This window comes from Anopheles gambiae, chromosome 2, assembly GCF_943734735.2.
Source record: "Anopheles gambiae chromosome 2, idAnoGambNW_F1_1, whole genome shotgun sequence".
Classification (NCBI taxonomy): domain Eukaryota; kingdom Metazoa; phylum Arthropoda; class Insecta; order Diptera; family Culicidae; genus Anopheles; species Anopheles gambiae.
The window spans coordinates 116,639,909-116,656,915 of NC_064601.1; the positions used below are offsets into that span (position 1 = coordinate 116,639,909).

The 17,007-nt window shown below is 45.1% G+C and overlaps 1 protein-coding gene across 6 annotated transcripts in view; it reads right to left on the reverse strand.

The window, feature by feature from the left end:
• Positions 1–17,007, reverse strand: part of LOC5667033 (potassium channel subfamily T member 2) — a 150,290-nt gene that overhangs the window by 52,832 nt on the left and 80,451 nt on the right. The window lies entirely within an intron of this gene.

The window sequence follows — 17,007 nt, forward strand, 5'->3', positions numbered from 1 at the left end:
GATGTAACCTCACAATTGAAGCTCGCTTGCGGAGATAGAAAAGCAGAGCCGTTGGGGCCACGATGACGACGGGCGAAACAGAAAAAAATGAGAAAAACTCAAATCAGCGAAGCTTGAATTAACAAACTGCTGTAATCAAGCAGGGAAATGCGCCGGAAAAGCGAATCACACCAAGCTAAACACAACCACCAGCACAGTGCAGCAGCAGCAGCAGCACCAGCAGTCAGGTTGCTGTTTGTCTGGCGGCGCCATTTTAAATGCATCTCATCGTCACTGTCCTGCAGCCACAGCATTGTTTTAGCAACGTTTGCACGTTTTCCTTTCGCACACCCTCGCTCGCTCATTCGCTCGCTCGCTCGACCCACATAAGAAAACGGTGCCAAAGGTCCCGAGCGGGCACTCCGGATGGTTCTGTAAGGGTGTCTGTATATGACTGTGTTTATCTTTACACTTCCTGCAACCCGTGCTGTTGACCTTTTTCGATCGTGCTGGCTGTTTTGTGCGGCTTCCGACCACCGGAGACGAGGTTGAGGGTTAGACAGAAAAAGAGAGAGAGGGAGAGGCAAGCAATAAGCAATAACTGACGCTGCCGCCAGCTAATGCACTAAACGGATGCACTTTAAAAGCGTAAAATAAATATCCATTTGCTACGGTGGAGTTTAAGTGCCAGCCCTGGACACGGGCAGCACTGATGACATTCTGGAAGAGGGGAGAAACTTTATCGTTTGGGGCCAATTTAATCCTACCTTTAGTGTATGCAGCGCTGAAACTAAGACCGGGAGTTTCGGGCAGCACTAGAACGCAGCCCAATTAAAATTGGACTCCGTTCTGGCTGGGCAAGTTACAACTCCCGGTCCAAAGAATGGGCTTTAAAACGAAACACAAATAAGGGGAAAACAAGGCTTCGCCGGAGCGATCCACGTTGCCCGTACGTACGCAGTGGTGGGCTAATTAGAAGTGCAGCGAAATTTACCACTCAAACACAAGTCAAACCTTCAGCAGTTCGCGAAGTTTTAATCTGTTTACGCGTGCAAGACTTGAGCGTAGCGTTGAAGGCGCACCTTCTGCACAGTTCCGCTGGCGCTGCGCTGTCTGTTGCGGGAAGTAGATAAAATCTCGCGGAAAATATGGCTCGAGTGATTAATATTTCATCGGTAGGCTGGGAAGGGGGAAGGGCTCACAGTGATGGTTGCGCGGTAAATGTGTTGAAAGTTTTAGTCGAGTTAAAAATAGTGGCGCATTGCTGGGCGCTTGAATTTATCATCGTACCAGCATGGTGACTTACACTATCGTTGAGCTTGAGGGTTGTAAGAGTAAAGAGTGAAAAGAATGTAAAAAAAGATACGAAAAACTAGCCACGATAATACACGATAAGGGTTCTGGATTATTGCTGCACAATAGAGTGTTGGGCGCGGGCGGGGAGGATACGATGTTGGCAGGAATACTTGAGCAGTTTGTTGAATTCTTGGTCGTATGGATACACGGATAAACCGGTGGGAATAAAGGCATATTGTTCGGAAACAAACAACAAGGCGACAGAAATAGCACTTTGAAAAATAGGCGACCTTTTAGCTAAATACAACTATCTTTGGACGCATTTATCGCGCGCGTTGAATGTGAGGCTATACTAACAAGCGCCTAAAGTTATGCAATTTGTTGCAAAAAACTACTTTTACGATTTGTTTACAGGAGGCCAACCAATCTTTTGAATCGTAGTAGGTCTTTCATTTTGAAATAATCTTTTCTTATGATGTTGTGTGAATGGTCTCTCCACATGGCAACCAAACTGGCCATTATATATGTCAGGCTGTGGTATATGGTTAACCTATAACCATTTACTACACCCACTTACATTTAACACCACACTATCCAAGACCACTAGATGACCGCGATTGATACATTCTTCCCAGTGAGTCCAACCACCTTCTGCGTCCCTTAGGTGTCCTTCTGCGTCGTGTGTAGAGGCCATTGATTTCGCCTCGGCCGACTGTTTACCCAAGCGCGCGCGCATTCACCCACACACACTCTATCTTGCTAATGGCATCACTCAAACCTTCAAGCCTTCCACCGATGGTCGATGGCCGTGATTGGCGGCGTCGGTATAATTAATCTTCATTTTGATGGCACGAGCCTCCGACGAATCGAGGCAAGCAGCCGCCGTGGATGGACAAATCCCTTTCCCTTGACATGCCTTCTTCGAACTCTCGACCGTTCTGCTGCGGTTGACTTACAGTCTACGGCATGCGAGAAGTTTGCGGTTAGTGACGGAAGCTGGCAAGGGGCAGTTTATGATCCAGATGTTCCAGACGAGACAGTGGGGAAGAGAGATTCCATGGGGAGAATGGGAGAAAAAATGAGCGCTGGAAATATTAATGGTAATAATAGCACCATCGCCACGCATTCCTTCTGTGCAACTCCCGAGAGCTGAGAGGTTCGGGCGAAAATGGAGCGGTCCTCCCAGCGGATACGGCCGACGGCTCTTATGGACCGAAGTGTGCCGACTAATTGAGCTCAGGGGGAGAGTGGGGGCTAGCGAAAGGGTGATGGTGGTAAAATGACACGCACACACGTTGCCTGGGACGTTCGCCTAGAGCCCGAAAGCAGCACGTACGAGAGGACAAATACTGTCAATCCTCTTCGCCGTACCTGTTTTGTTCCCCCGCCCCAGTTTGGGTCTTGTGTATAAATAAAATATTTTCTCTAAAGAAAGGAACCAGCAAAAGCGACGCTTGTTGAATGTACGCACACAATTACTCAACCAGTGTACGTGGTCCCGTAGTACGTGTGCGATAATAATTGCTACATGACGAAATGCATTCCGTGGCGCAAGGGGTGTCGAGGGAAAATAGAATGTCTCCTGGTAGAATTCCCTACTCCAGCCGTTTCAAAGCAGGCTGAAACAAAGCGTAGCAAGTGTCAAAGCTCAGTCGAGAGCGAGCGAGTCGTGGTAGGGTATTTTTGCAGCCTCTTAATCGCCACAGGCAACACCATTCCGGGTGGTGGGATTTTGCACCGAGGGACTTCACACCAGCGAGTCTATTGTTCGTCACTGCAACAGTCGTTCATTGTCCTCGGTCGCGTCCGTCTATCCACCCGTGTCTTGGCGACACACTATCACACTGATAACCTTGTTAAGAGGGATAAACGAACTGGTAACAAAGTGATAAGAAGGTAAGATTTGTTACGCCTATTGCAGCGTTCCGTGCTTGGAGATTTGTGTTGCAGATTGCATACTCGAAGGGGCATTAGTCGTCTAGGCTAAAAATTGCATCAAAAGTTCAACACAATTAAAGGATTGTTTTGTAAAGAGCCTTGTCTCTGCCCTGGAGCACACACACACCGTCAATGGGATAATTCTGTCTGCTTGGTAAGATCAACAACACTACGGAAAACACGAGATATACTTTATCCTTTGTTTCGTTTTTGTTACTCGTACCATTCCGAGCAGGGTGAAAATTGATATAATAAATAACAATAACAACCCATTTTCTCGCTCTCCTTCTCTCTCTCTCTCTTTCTCACACCCGTTCTCAGTGGAGGTGTTAGAGTTCCAGAGATCGTCGTCTCGTCGGAAACCCCCGGAGGTCAGATCCTGTACGTGCCGAAGCACAAACACTCGGAGCTGGTGGTTATTTTTAAATACTTTCCCTTCCCGGAACGCGGGTTTGAACCCGACCGGGCGGGGAATTACACATTCGAATTCCACCGTTGGCGGTTATAGTGTGTTGCGTTGGTGTCCTTTGTCGTCCGTCTGCTAAGCGTCGACTGCGTTCACTGTTGGTGGACTGTGTACATTGAATACACAATCGATTCCCATTCGATCGGAAGGTTGGAAAGGTAGAATAGAGAAATATTTTCATTTTTATCCTGCTCGATCGACAAAGGGGAAAGTTTATCGCTGGAAAAGGGGGTAAATTGTATCAAAGAGTTTCCGCTTAATGCAGTGACACTGATGATGGACCGCTGTCAGTTAAAGTGTTCCCGGTTCCCGGTACTGAATAAAGATAATCTTACTCGATTCGTTCGCTCTCTTTGCAGCTGCTCGATATCGATTCTGCAGCGAGAAAATATGCTTCCACTGTAGTGGATTTGAGGTATGAGGGCTTCCGAGTATCCTTCAGCGAACCCATTTTACGGCTTATGCAACGGGTCAGCGAGGAAGGAAACTCAATCAAGGTAAGTTCTTTCGCTTCTTACATTGCTCAGCGTATGAAACAAAAAAGGAATGGCACACAGAACCGGGCTCAAAGGATCGGTTCCTTTGAGGACACGCACATGAATTATTTTCTGGCTCAATTGTGTCGGTTTGATGTCGTGAAAGGCTGGGACATTTCATTTTTACTTTTATTTGGATTGGAAAACTTTCCCGCCCGTGAAATGCTTTCCTGCGCTGGGTGTTGATTGGAAGAGAGAATATTTTCATTCCACGTTCGTTACCTGCAGACGCCGTTTGATCGTTGATTGATCACTCAATTGATAGATGCTTGAAACGTTTTTTTCGGAAAACAGTTTTTCGTTTCCACAAGACCCATTTGACAGCGCAACGCCATTTGTATATCCTTACGTGACGTGTTCGGCTGCTAGAACGTTAAAAGTCAAATGTAAATTAGATCTTTTCTTGCAACATTTTTGTACGGTCACACGTGTGCAGCGAAGTGATACATTGCTATAATTGTTGATACACAGCAGACCTTGAACCTTCAACCGAATGTCACCGAAACCGTGTACGACGAATGCGTACCTATCGAAGCGTTAAAGGAATGGAAAGCAACTTTCCGGAAAAGCGGACAACAGAAGCGTCCTTCAATGGATCTACGCCGCTGTGACAGTGAGTGGCTGTAGCTCGGGTGAGCAAGGCATGCAAAACAAACTGTCCCCCAAGAAGTAACGAAAGGAAATCCAGTCGGATGGAACTAAACCGTAGGATTGCGCATTCGTTTTCTCTTCATTTTGCACGCTTTCACCGCTGTCGTCAACGGCATTTCGGTTTCTTTTTGGCTGCTTCTGAGTTGAGGGAAAGGTAAAGGTCGGTTTGTCAGCATCAAACGTAATCAGTATTAGAAGCGTGGGAAATTAAAAAAAACATCATTGCGAACGGCTTGCAAGGTTGTTTTCGTTATATTTTGTTAAACTTTCAATGAATCTCAATTGGGTGGATGGTAAAATATTCCATAAGCTCTTATTTGATCATGAATCAGCTGAGATCATATAGAAATGCGCTTAAATGTATGCAATCTGTATTACAACTTCACTGTGTTTTTTTTTAGATTTTTGGGAACCAGATGACCCTACGTTTATTAACATAAGGAAATGGGTTTCATTTCTAGTTTCTTTGCGAATTTTACAATCTTGCCACAGAAGAAGCTTCGACTCAAACATATTTTAACGTATTTAATTCGTTTCGTCTCCATTTTATGACCGGAATGTTCCCTGTGCAGGATGCAAACGACCGATACAGTGTCCGACGTCCGGCAGTCATCGAACCCAAGCCTCACTCCGCCTTCCAAATTCTTGTCGTACAATTTATAGCCCAACTCTGACCTTTTCCCGATTGCGGCCGAATGATTATGATGTCTTAAGAAAGGGGAGAAAGCAGAGCAGACCAAACAGAAATAATGGAAGGGACCACAATGTCCACAAGGTTGTAAAATACGGTTGTGCCTCACTTTTTTTACGATTGTCCATTTAGCGTGAAAATTGTTTCAGCATTACTTTTTAATCTCTTGCTCTCCGAAGGTCGAAATTTACTGTGCCAACAATTTAGCAAACGGAGCAGAGGGCTGTGTGCTGGAAACGTAAAACGTGTTGTTTCGATCGATGAGAAGATTTTCACACAGCGGCGCTTTTTGCCGTCGCTTCAATGCGAGCCTGCCTGCCTGCCGGTGTGACAAGTTGTCACAGTAATGATGGTTAAATTGTTTGCCAACAGCAAGCTGCCACCATGCGCTTCCGAGCTGTTGTTTGAGTGGAATTTGAATATAGACAGCAACGCAACCCCAAACCAAACAAACCATACATTTGGTGCCGCTGTTCGCTGCCTCGCGTTAATGAGTTCTTGTGCGGTGCAGCCATTCGCGACTGTTGTTGATAGAACTTTACTTCAAGGTTGTCTCGAAATCCATCTCCAGAAAAAGGGACATCTTAACCCCCTTCCTGCTAACGGTGTGTACATGCGCCCGTTCCGTGTGTGAGTGTGGGTGTGTGGCTGTTTTGTGGTTGGTAAAATTTCAATTAAAACATATTGAACGTAAGCGTAAGCCTCGCTGGGTCCTTCGAGAATGAGCAAAGACCCACCGAATGGTACTGCCGCTCGCTCGGGTGGTGTTTGTTCTTAATGTTGTGGCTTTAGCAGGAGCCAGCAGCAAAGCCGATTGCCTGAACGCCGGGACATTGCAATGAATAACGAATGAACTAATTACGAACGCTGAAACAATGCGGCACTAGGGGGTTACCTTTCCGGCAGGAGTGGCCACCACACCGAGCATACGGACAAGAGCAAACAGCGGCAGCAAAACAAAAACAAAAAAAAGGGTAGGAAAAGGATCTTGTTGGATTTTTACCGCTCGTTTGGTGCTGTAGTTTATTATTTTTCAACAATGTTTGCTCGGGCTGGAAACATTCGTTTCATTTGTTCGTATAAATTACCCTTACCCGTGACCGTACGGGCGGTATACCCTGCGGAAGGAAGCATGGATGTGCAATACGTCCCAGCTCGATGGTTAATTCACAGTATAACTTTATGACAAAATGAGCTTTTATATCCCTTTCGCAGCAAACAGCAAACTGGCCAGCGATAAAAGCACATGCTCATTCGGTCGATTCCGTTCGGTTTGGGTTATTTTTGTTTGTTCTGTGTACTCGGCAGCAGTCGAGTATACCGCTTCGCTATCATCGAAACAAAAGTCAATGATGATGATGCTCGTTTGATCCTCTTTCGGTGCTCTCGAAGCCGGCGTATCAATAATTACGATCGTGTTGAGCGTTACTCGCTTTCACGAAACGCGACATTGTTGCCCGAGAGAACAGGGCAGGATTTAATTAATTGAAATGCACCAAATGACCCGGTCCATTTGGGGCAGGAGGACGCACTGTAGGGCTAATAGGTACGGGAACATATGACACGGGATTTCCATTAGCCTCAGTCGCTCGGATGGTTGAAGTGCAACCAGTAATAATATCGATAAACCATTCTAAATTATGCATGAAAGAAACACATCCTGTTGGTTCTGGCGCGCACGTGTGCGCGCCTGCTTGCTAGTGAACAATCAGTCAAACGAGCATTGGAGGACGATGAGATTGGTTTTGGCAATATTTCACGCATCCCGTTTTCGGTGTCGTCGGTAAGGCGTCAAAGCCTAATGGCGGCACGCACGTATGCATATTAATATTAAATTACTCTGACCTTGCTGCTACTTTCGGGAGCGTCAGGCTTTGATCTTGTGCGATGTGCAAATGTGTGTGTGTGTATGTGTGTGGTTTGTATGGTTCGATTTTTCCCAAGTCGAAAGCAAATCAGAGCGTGAAACTGGAGAACTGGAGCATTCATTCAGCTACGATGTGTAGTGGCGGAGGAAAAGCTTTTACCCCGTGAGTGGCATACTTTCCGGGTTGGAAGGGTACGCTTTTTGCACTCAATTTTGCTTATGACGGAAGGAAGAACCGTGCAAGACAAAATGATGCCTACCGATTGGCTGAATGATAATAGATCGGTACTTTGTTGAGTGTAGAAAAAGGGTGTGTGGGGATAAAATCGCTTCGGTTTAAAAATGTTGTCATACAAATTGCATGTTGTGAGGGCGCTGACGCCTAAAGTTATGCAATCTGCCAAACAAAATTACCCTTAACAAACGATACGAAACGCTTACAAAGCGAACTTTCGCGCACACCTAACACAAGCGTGACAAAATGACTTCGCCATCGGTATTATGGATAGGGAAAATGGAAAAAATAGACACACACACACTCACACTTTCTTGTGCCACTTCCAGCAGGAGCGCTTGGCTGTCTCAAATATCGGTATTGCTACCGCATTGATGGTACCGACGCAACCAAGTGCTTTGCACTTTGACACGAGCCGCCGTTGGATTTTATGTCGCTTTGGAACCAGTAGAATCCGGAGCGACACACACACATCCGTCTACCGTCCGTCCACCCCGCCCGGGATGGAGCGAGCGTTTGTAAACGTTGCTCCCGGTGGGCTAGCGTCCCAAGGAATACGGATAAATGCAGCAATGGTTGACAAATATAATGAGACACTTTTACCGCAACACTCAAGTAGTCCGTGCCGTTGCATGGAAAAACTGCTGCGCCATGGAGGGGGGGGGGGGGGGGAGGGGTGGTACTGCTGCGAGGATGAGCATCATCATCGATCCGCAGGCGAACGGGAACTGGACTTAAAGTGTCGGGAAGGAAGCGTAAAAGAGAGAAAGAGATCTTGTAAAAAAAACACAGTAGGGATTCGGAGGGATAAGATAATTCATCGGTTGCTAGCTAATTGGCGGGTTTGTGCGTCGCTCGGCAGAGGACTGTAAACTTCGCTTCGTAACAAAAAGATAAAAAAAAATAACTCTATGCTAGCGATGCTTTCGCAGTTTCAGAAAGAGGGACTAGGAGCTGGGGTGATAGTGTGAATTTAATTTTAATTGAAATATATAGATCTCATTAGCTGTTTGCTTCAGGCCCTGGGCATTCCGGCCAATTTCACGAAGGAGACATTTTAATGGAATTCTTCATCTTCCTCGCTTGCGCTCCACTGACTAGGCGCTCTTTCCAGCCCACAAGCGGCAGTGTCCCACGCAAGATTGATGTGCCACTGGGGCTCATCTAGGCTGTTGAACTGAGCTTCAAAAATCAATACGCGCGAAGTACGGAAAAATCCACTCGGAAAATCACTCCCAAAATTGCTGGGTAATAAGGGGCAGATGAGGGGCCGGCGTGTTGGGGCGTTGGGATGCCGCTCGATGTCACATGTCAACTGTCCGAACGGCTAACGAATACAAATGAATCGGTATCGGGGTTGAACGAGGAACAGCATGTAGTGAGGGAAGGCAGAAAAAACTACAAATTCACTAACCAAACAAACCAAGCATCGAAATCACAGCCCCATAACACCCGCCGGCAATGGGCGATGGGAAGGATAATGGACAAATTCTATTAGGCAAACAACTCAACCGAGTTCTCTCGTGTATATCGGCTGCGCAGCGGATATTGTCCGAGGGCGGGCACGGAATGATGAATCATTGGCACATTATCCTTTTTTGGGAGGGATTTCGAACGCAACAAAACGTAGCCGTGTTTATTTTTATTCTCTTTTTTCCCTCCCCGATGACGATGCAGCAACAGGCGTTTGGGGGGAAAGTGAACCATTTTTGCGTTTCTTTTTCAGGACCCAACGCTTTTTTTTGCCGACATCGAGAATGAGCAAAGATCAATCATTCAATGTGGTGGTGGCACGGGTCGTTTCAAGGGAAAATGAGATGGGTAGGTCAAACGGAAGGCCAAATCATTGGCTTACGGTGACAACGAGCAAGTGTGAAGGTCAGAGGTCAACTTATTCATGACAGGAATGAATTTCAGAACAAAGCTTTGGCTTGTTATGAAGTGAACAAATCACTTACGAAGGTTGTCCGACACAGAACCAACTCAAAAAGCGCCTAAATGTATGCAATACATTGCATGGATGCTGACTTTTTTTTTGCATAACCGAACCCGATATAAAATTTGATTAAAAGCTTGACATGTAGAACGACAAAATCTATTTTCATCTAATCGCGTATAACAACTGGAAATGAATGCCATTTCAATTACTTTATCAACTTCATTTGAAAACGCAACCGGTTCCGCTTTTTCAACGTCAAACAGGTCAACTTCTAAGTGAGTCACGTTTTACGACTTCACTTTTCATCCTGAAATGGGCAATTTGCTACCATTTGAATACACAATTTTCTTTTCGCCAATATCAACCGCGCGTCTCTGGGGTGGAATTCCCAGTGCAAACGTGTTTTTCTGGGTTCTTTTTAGTTTTACAGCAATTCGTTATCTCGTCGAGTTTATCGTACCTGCTACGGGAGCAGCGCCAAGAGCGCAACGGAGGGTGATAAATCACTTCTTGAATCAGGTGAAAGAAGACGATGTCGAAAATATCATCATTGACGTTTTATAGTGAGTGTGCCTCTGTGAGGTGCCTTTAATAGGAGGTGAAATGTTTGTGCTACTGTGCACTTTCTCACTTCCATTCCTCGCGTGATTGCTGATTGTAGAAGCTATCGAAGCTTTTCTCAAGTGCTTTCCGTGAAAATACTGACGCGCGACTCTGTGCCGAGCACATCATTGAAGAAGGTTTGGTATTCATCGTTACCTTTTCGTTCGCAACCGAATCATCCCAAGCACAACCCAAAGGAATCTCCACTGCAAACGGTAAATCCGCTCGTGTTTGTCAACTGATCAACACACTTCAAGGATTAGTTTTCTCGATTACCTTCAAGTGCTCGTTCTCGTTCACACGCGGCATTTGTTTGGTGGAGCTCTTGACATTTCGGTATTACACTGCCACTGTGTCGCTTTGGAAGTTCAGTTTTCCTCCCATGGGAAAGGCAAACAGTAGCAGTCGACGTATAATCGCTTCCTGGGAACTCGACCACGATCCCCACGAGCACGGATCGTGCTGGAGGGTGGAATCTTCCCGAGCATAGCGCTTGGCTTTTTGATTGATGATGAATTTTTGATATGCATCAAAGGATTTGCATGCCCGAACGCGTTCCGCTGTCTTCGGTGATTACACGCTGAGATCGTAAGCGGGAGTAGCGTACAGTACGAGAGAAGGTAACACGCTATAGTCCGAACGCTTCCGTGTTGAATGATTCGAAGCTAAGGGGATTGCTTCCACTACGCGATGCTTCACTGGACGGCTAAATCCGACGAAGCTTTAGTGGTTTGAAATAATCCATCAGAAGTTGGTTTAATACTTTTTCCCGAGAAACTCTCGGCACCTCGGTTAACGGTGGCGCGATGCGAAACAATTTAGCCACCGCAAAAAGGATAAGATTTGCGTGGGATCGGTTTTGCATAAGTTAGGCGAGAGACCGTGAAAGCTGATTGAAATCAACCCGAAAAATACGACACCGTTTTTGTGTCGGATCCGAATGACCAAATAAATATTCATTTCGCTTAACGACGTTAACGTACCGCATTCTCGGTAGCGACTGGGTATGTTTCCCATCGTACACTCTTGGTAGAACGATCATCTAAAACTGGACATCGTGCCGCAGCGTACGGCGGGCTGGACACGTTTCGCCGTTTAATAATTCACATCCTTATTTTCATCCGTTACCATTCTGTACTCGTGGTAGGAAAGGGCAAAAACGTGTAGGAAGACGCAAGCCATACCAGAAGGGTGCAGTGTTGATACATTTTGAATGAAATGGGACAGACAGATGGGACGTAGGTGTGTAGATAGTAGCACACATTTTACCAGGTTTTTGGGTGGGTTGTAAAATGTCGCAATTTAACGAGCATATGCACCAACGAGGGCGTTTTTAAAGATGCGCAGGGAATAAATGTTTTTGAGCTTTACATACGCATTATTTGTAATATTTTGTTCAGCTTTCGCGTAATAGTACCTGTTATTGCATACATTTTGGCGTTTAGGGGCTTCCTTAACAAATTTGCCTGAAAGTATGCAATCAGTAACATAAAAATTCCCTTTTAACGCTGTTGTTCATTCCACAGCGTAGGAAGTATCGATGGCAAGGAGCTGCATTGTATTTCTAAACCACCATGCTCAATATATGAAGGTTTCTTTGTTACTTCAAGAGCTAAAGAGACATTGACACTGGGAACAGTTGCAAAACGCCTGTCGGTTTTTGGAATGCTTCTTTGCACTGCTTAGGTTGCTTGTTTTTTTCGATACTTCTTCGGAAATCAAACGATTGATCGAAACCGTTTGATTAGTGCAGACAACAGCTTTTCTTTCCACTCTTTGTGTCGGAGGCTTTGACATTGACACAGACGGTCCCGCGGTCCCATACAGGCACGTGCTCACACACTTGGGCAGCTTCTCCGTCAGCCCGTATCAGAGCGTTTTGTCTTTTATCGGATGTAGGATGTGCACCGAAATAGGAAAAATGGTATGTATCCCACCTCATACAAAGTGAAGTGGATGGGCCCGAGAAAGAATCGCGTCTATTCTTTGAACGGGCGACGTCCTCAGGTATCGATTCCGGGAAGTGAGTATGGTCGCATTGTCTTATCGCTCGAAATGAAGCGCCGAAGGGAGAACCGAGTGAACAGGGAGCCAAATGTTTTGAATATAGGTTTCATTTCTTTCTTTCGTCATCTCTCCGTCTGCCTACTGCTCGGATAGAGGATTATGCTAGATTATGTTGGACATTTACTATGCTTGAATGCGTCCTATCCCGTTCGACGTTCCGTATGGTATCGTTTGCTATTTCTAGATTGATGTAGCAAAAGGTATAATACAACATGTGTCGGATTGTTGTGTCAGACGACATCAATCAAACATTTCAGATGAAAACTGATCAAACTTGGATTAGGACTTTTCCGTAAGTATATTCAAAAGGGGTTGGCAGGAAGAAAATGTTGCTCAAAAATATGTTCCTATTCAAAAGCTGACGTCCGAAAAGGGTTGTTGGAAAATTAATAATAAAATACAAGTTTGTGATAATATTGATTTGTTTTCTAGGAAAATCAACGTGACAAGTGGTTACGCGTTATGAATTCTACAGTATAAAATATTCGTGGAAGTTTTAATCAGCTTTATTGCACTGAATGTAGAGTGAAAATTAATTAAAAACTTTTCCATGGAGCAACAGGTTCATTGAAATCAATACCTGTTAGGAATAGGTAATTGTACAGCCTACATCGGAAATGCTGACATCCATCGAACGACACTGTGTGCACGAAAGCCCGTCAAACTAATGTACATCCGTCCGTTGGTCCACAGCAAACAGTTGTGCTAGCGCAGCACAAATGAATAATAGCATACCATGCCAACGCGTTGTTCCCAGAACCTATATACCGACTTCTCTGATCAACCGATAAATAGACGCTACTTGACGTTTCACGCTCGTTACTGGCGGGGCTTTGTTAACGCAACTTCCCCGTTCTCGCTGACAAATACGCCTCAAAGTATGCAACTTCATATGGCAACAGCTCTATGTTAGATATCGTGCTCGTGGACAAATTGACTGTAATTCGGTTCCTGGATGCGCTGTGCATACCTTGAAGGCGCAACTGACAGTAGAATTTGTATTCCGAGGAAACGTGCTCGAGTTTAGCGTTCCAAGAGAGAGAGAGAGAGAGAGAGCGAGAAAGAGACGCTTCGCCCAGACACGATCATCATGGCGTCGTTAAGTACCAATTCCACTGTGACTTTCGTCGCAACTGGGCCCGAAGTAAATTAGATCCGTGTCCGAGAAGATCGTAAGACGACGCACACACACGGCTTTGTCGCCTTTGTGCTGTTGTTCTTTTCCTCTGTTTGTTATCGCAGTTTAAGACTTTAGCCAGAATGTTGCTGTTGCTGCTGCTGCTGCAGGACAACAAATCGACCTATCAAGAAGTGGTCCCCATAGTACGTCTGGCTGTGTTTGGCTTTTTATGGTCCCGGGCGAAAGAACGCCAGCACGAAGACGTTCTCGTGGTGGCAAACTGTTTCCAGCAAACGGTATAAATAGCGTAAACCGTACCGTTGCGGTAATCTTGCGTTGCTACATGCGCCACAAGGAAAAGGAACACAATGTGCCATAAAATCAACAACTTAGAATGGTTTCGCTGGTCGCGGGTGAAGCTGGCAGCAAAGGTGTCACCGGAGGAAAAGAAACACGAGATGGATCGCTTTTCCGGCTGCGTTCGCATCTCAAGTGAAGCACACTTTTGCACGATAAGACGATTGAGGGTTCGTATAAATCTTTCAAAACAAACACAACCACAGGAACAGCACGCCACACCAGCGCCGGCAGTTGAGTTTTTAAGAAATCGTTTCTGTCACCTACTTGTTTTTTATTTCAAATTTGGTCCTTTAACATTTACCACCGAAATAATAGCGGACCGGTTGTCACTCATTTTCGATCCGGAATAATAAACGAATTTCGGTTGTATGAAAGCAGGAAAGCAGCCTCAGGATGGGGATAAAATATTTGCATTCCAATCCGTCATCCATCCATCCATCACGCCACAGCAAAGGTGAAAGCAGTTTTTTCCCCGGACGAGAAATATCGGCTTTGCCGGGTTTGCCGGGCATAAAAATAGGTCCTTCAAAATGATTCCCAATTAACAGCCGGCAGCATTCCGAAGAATCCGTTTCGAATGGAATTCGATCCAATAAGGTGGCGAGGAATGCTGCGAAAGCAAAACGTTGGCATTCAGAAGGAGGGAAAATTGGAGAATGTTGTTTGTTTGCATTTCTTCGGCAATGATTTTGAGCCTTCCCGGTTTGTTCGGTGACGCTGTGCTGTACGGTTGGGGAATTATAATTCCAGCGGGCTGTGCAGCTGTACTTGTAGCAGATTATACGGTACGCTTTGAACTGGTAAACATTCGCAAAGCGTAGTGTCATAGTTCTGGAAAGCGAAACATTGCTGGGTGCGAAGTGCGAAACGAACATTTAGGCGCAATTGCTCGCTCAAGGATGAATGAGAAGAAGAAACCGGGAAGGAACGTTTCTTCCGGCACGTTTGACGGATTTCCTGTCTCATTGCTTCATCTGGCATTTGGTTGGGGCGAGGCGAGAAAGGTGGAGCAATAATCCGTTTACCAGAAGGAAAGCGCACTCTGAGGATTATTGGCATCATCATCAGCGTGACCTCTTTTAATGCCTCACACAGCCATACACACGCTCGTGCGGAAGAATCATCCAGATTATCCTCTCGCATTAGTAACTGTAGGAATGACGCGAGCTTGAGCGTCGTAGAACATCATCTAAACGAGGTGTTTAGACGAGTGAAGGATGCACGAAACACACACACACACACACACACACACACACACACACACACACACACACACACACACACACACACACACACACACACAAGTGCTTATTGCGATGCCTTAATAACTTTCTTGTCGTCATCGTCACATTCTTCTCTTTAACCGCTAGGAAGGTTACAGTTGGTCCTTTGAGTATACTTTTCTGTCCATGAGGAATCTGATTTATCACATTTGGATGCCATTAATGTACCCTTCACTTCATACATTCGCCATCGTGAAACCCTTTTCAGTGTTTATTTATTAACGAAAGCGGAAAAGAAAGCAAGGACACAGTTGGAACCCTCAATAAAACCACCGTGCCCAAAGCGACCACCCCCAGTATGCAAAGTAGAGAGTGGCCATGGACGAGTAAGAGCAATATAGGCGAGGCAGAGGCAAGCGAAGTGTTCCAGCTTAAGATCATTAGGCTCTATTTTTACGCCTTAACTGTTCCGTTTTTTACGTTAATCCGTCCTTCCTTGTGGTGTTAGTGTGCGGTTTGGCATCGGAAGTGGTCGTATGTTAATTTCTTTGCGCTAAAGCATCCCTTTTTTGTTTAAGTACCCGTGAATAATAAGTACCAGTGTTTATTTAAAGGGCTTTCATAATTTGTTCATGATTTACGCAAATTTGATTTGCTTACCGTTGCGAATAAAGCAAACGTTGAACAAATAAACTGCTTCTAAAGTAAAGTAGAACGTGCATCTTTTTGCGAGATTGTTCTTCGACATTTGAGGAAGCATACAAAAATGGTGCAAAGATAAATTGGATTAGCTGAATGACGATTGACGATAGGAGATAGCATTATTGAAATGGTGTGAAAGATTCAAACTCGCTCAAATCACTACTCTATCCAAAAATCAATAACGCTCTAGAATTCAAGTCATGTAAATGGAATTAACTGTTGATTACATAGAAATATTCTTCACCGATGGGCAACGCACGAGACAAAGCGTGCCAGAAAACACTCTCATTGCGTATTAGCCTAAAAGTATGCAATCCGTGCATCAAAGTGTGCGCGATAAACTAATTTGTAAAGACAGAGCCGAAAGGTTCTTTTCTAATGTGAACACAACGTCTCTGGAAATGCTCAACTCTTGATCTGTGCCATGCGTTTTACCTGAGAGGGCTGTTTCTCGCAAGAAAAAGAAATCTTATTAAATCATACAGCGCGGCAACGCGTCACCAACGCCACCGCCAGCTGTATTTAATTTTATTTTGTGACTCGTTTCCTGCGTCGTGTCGCAAGGTTCAACACTTCAAAGCGAAACCTTGTAATTGACGCTTTTGCTTTGCTTTCCCCGAACGGGGTAATTTAATTTTTGCATTCAATGAGCAAAAAGGTAGGTGAAATGGGCGGCCGAGTTGACTGACGTGCCGGGGTCATGCAATCGGGTAAGTTTTAATTGAGTTTGGGTGGAAAGTTACGTATGGTTTCTTGATACGGCGACAGTTAGGGGCTGCATAATATGCAAACAATATTACCCTTTCCCTTTTTAAATATTGGACAACAATAGGAAGGCTTTCCCAGGAGAAAATAGACAGCAGCATTTGTTTACTATGACAATGATGGCAAATGGATGAGACGGAAAGGGTGATTGGCACAAACGGGTTGTTCCAGAGAGAAGGAAATATTCCCATCATGATTGGATGCAGAAAAGAGATTGGATGCGATCGATCGAACTTCTGTTGGCTTCCGTTATTGATTGGTTGAGAAATGTGGTTTGTTTTTGCAAGACTGCCTCAGCACAGTCTGCCCTGTTGCTGTCAAAGTTAATTAACAAAATTACAAATCACAACCCATCACTGCAAGAAGAACACAACACAGAATCATTAGCGAACAGATCGATAAGCCACGTTGCAACTGTTGAATTTGCAAAGCAATAACGCAATAGCAAAAGGTTGTGCTTGTCTCGTTCTACATCAGCGTGTAAAAGTTGAGCGTGTAAAGCTATAATTACAAAAAATAGTGTGTAGAAATAAAAATGAAAAGAGAACAAGACAAGAGAGAAAAGCAGA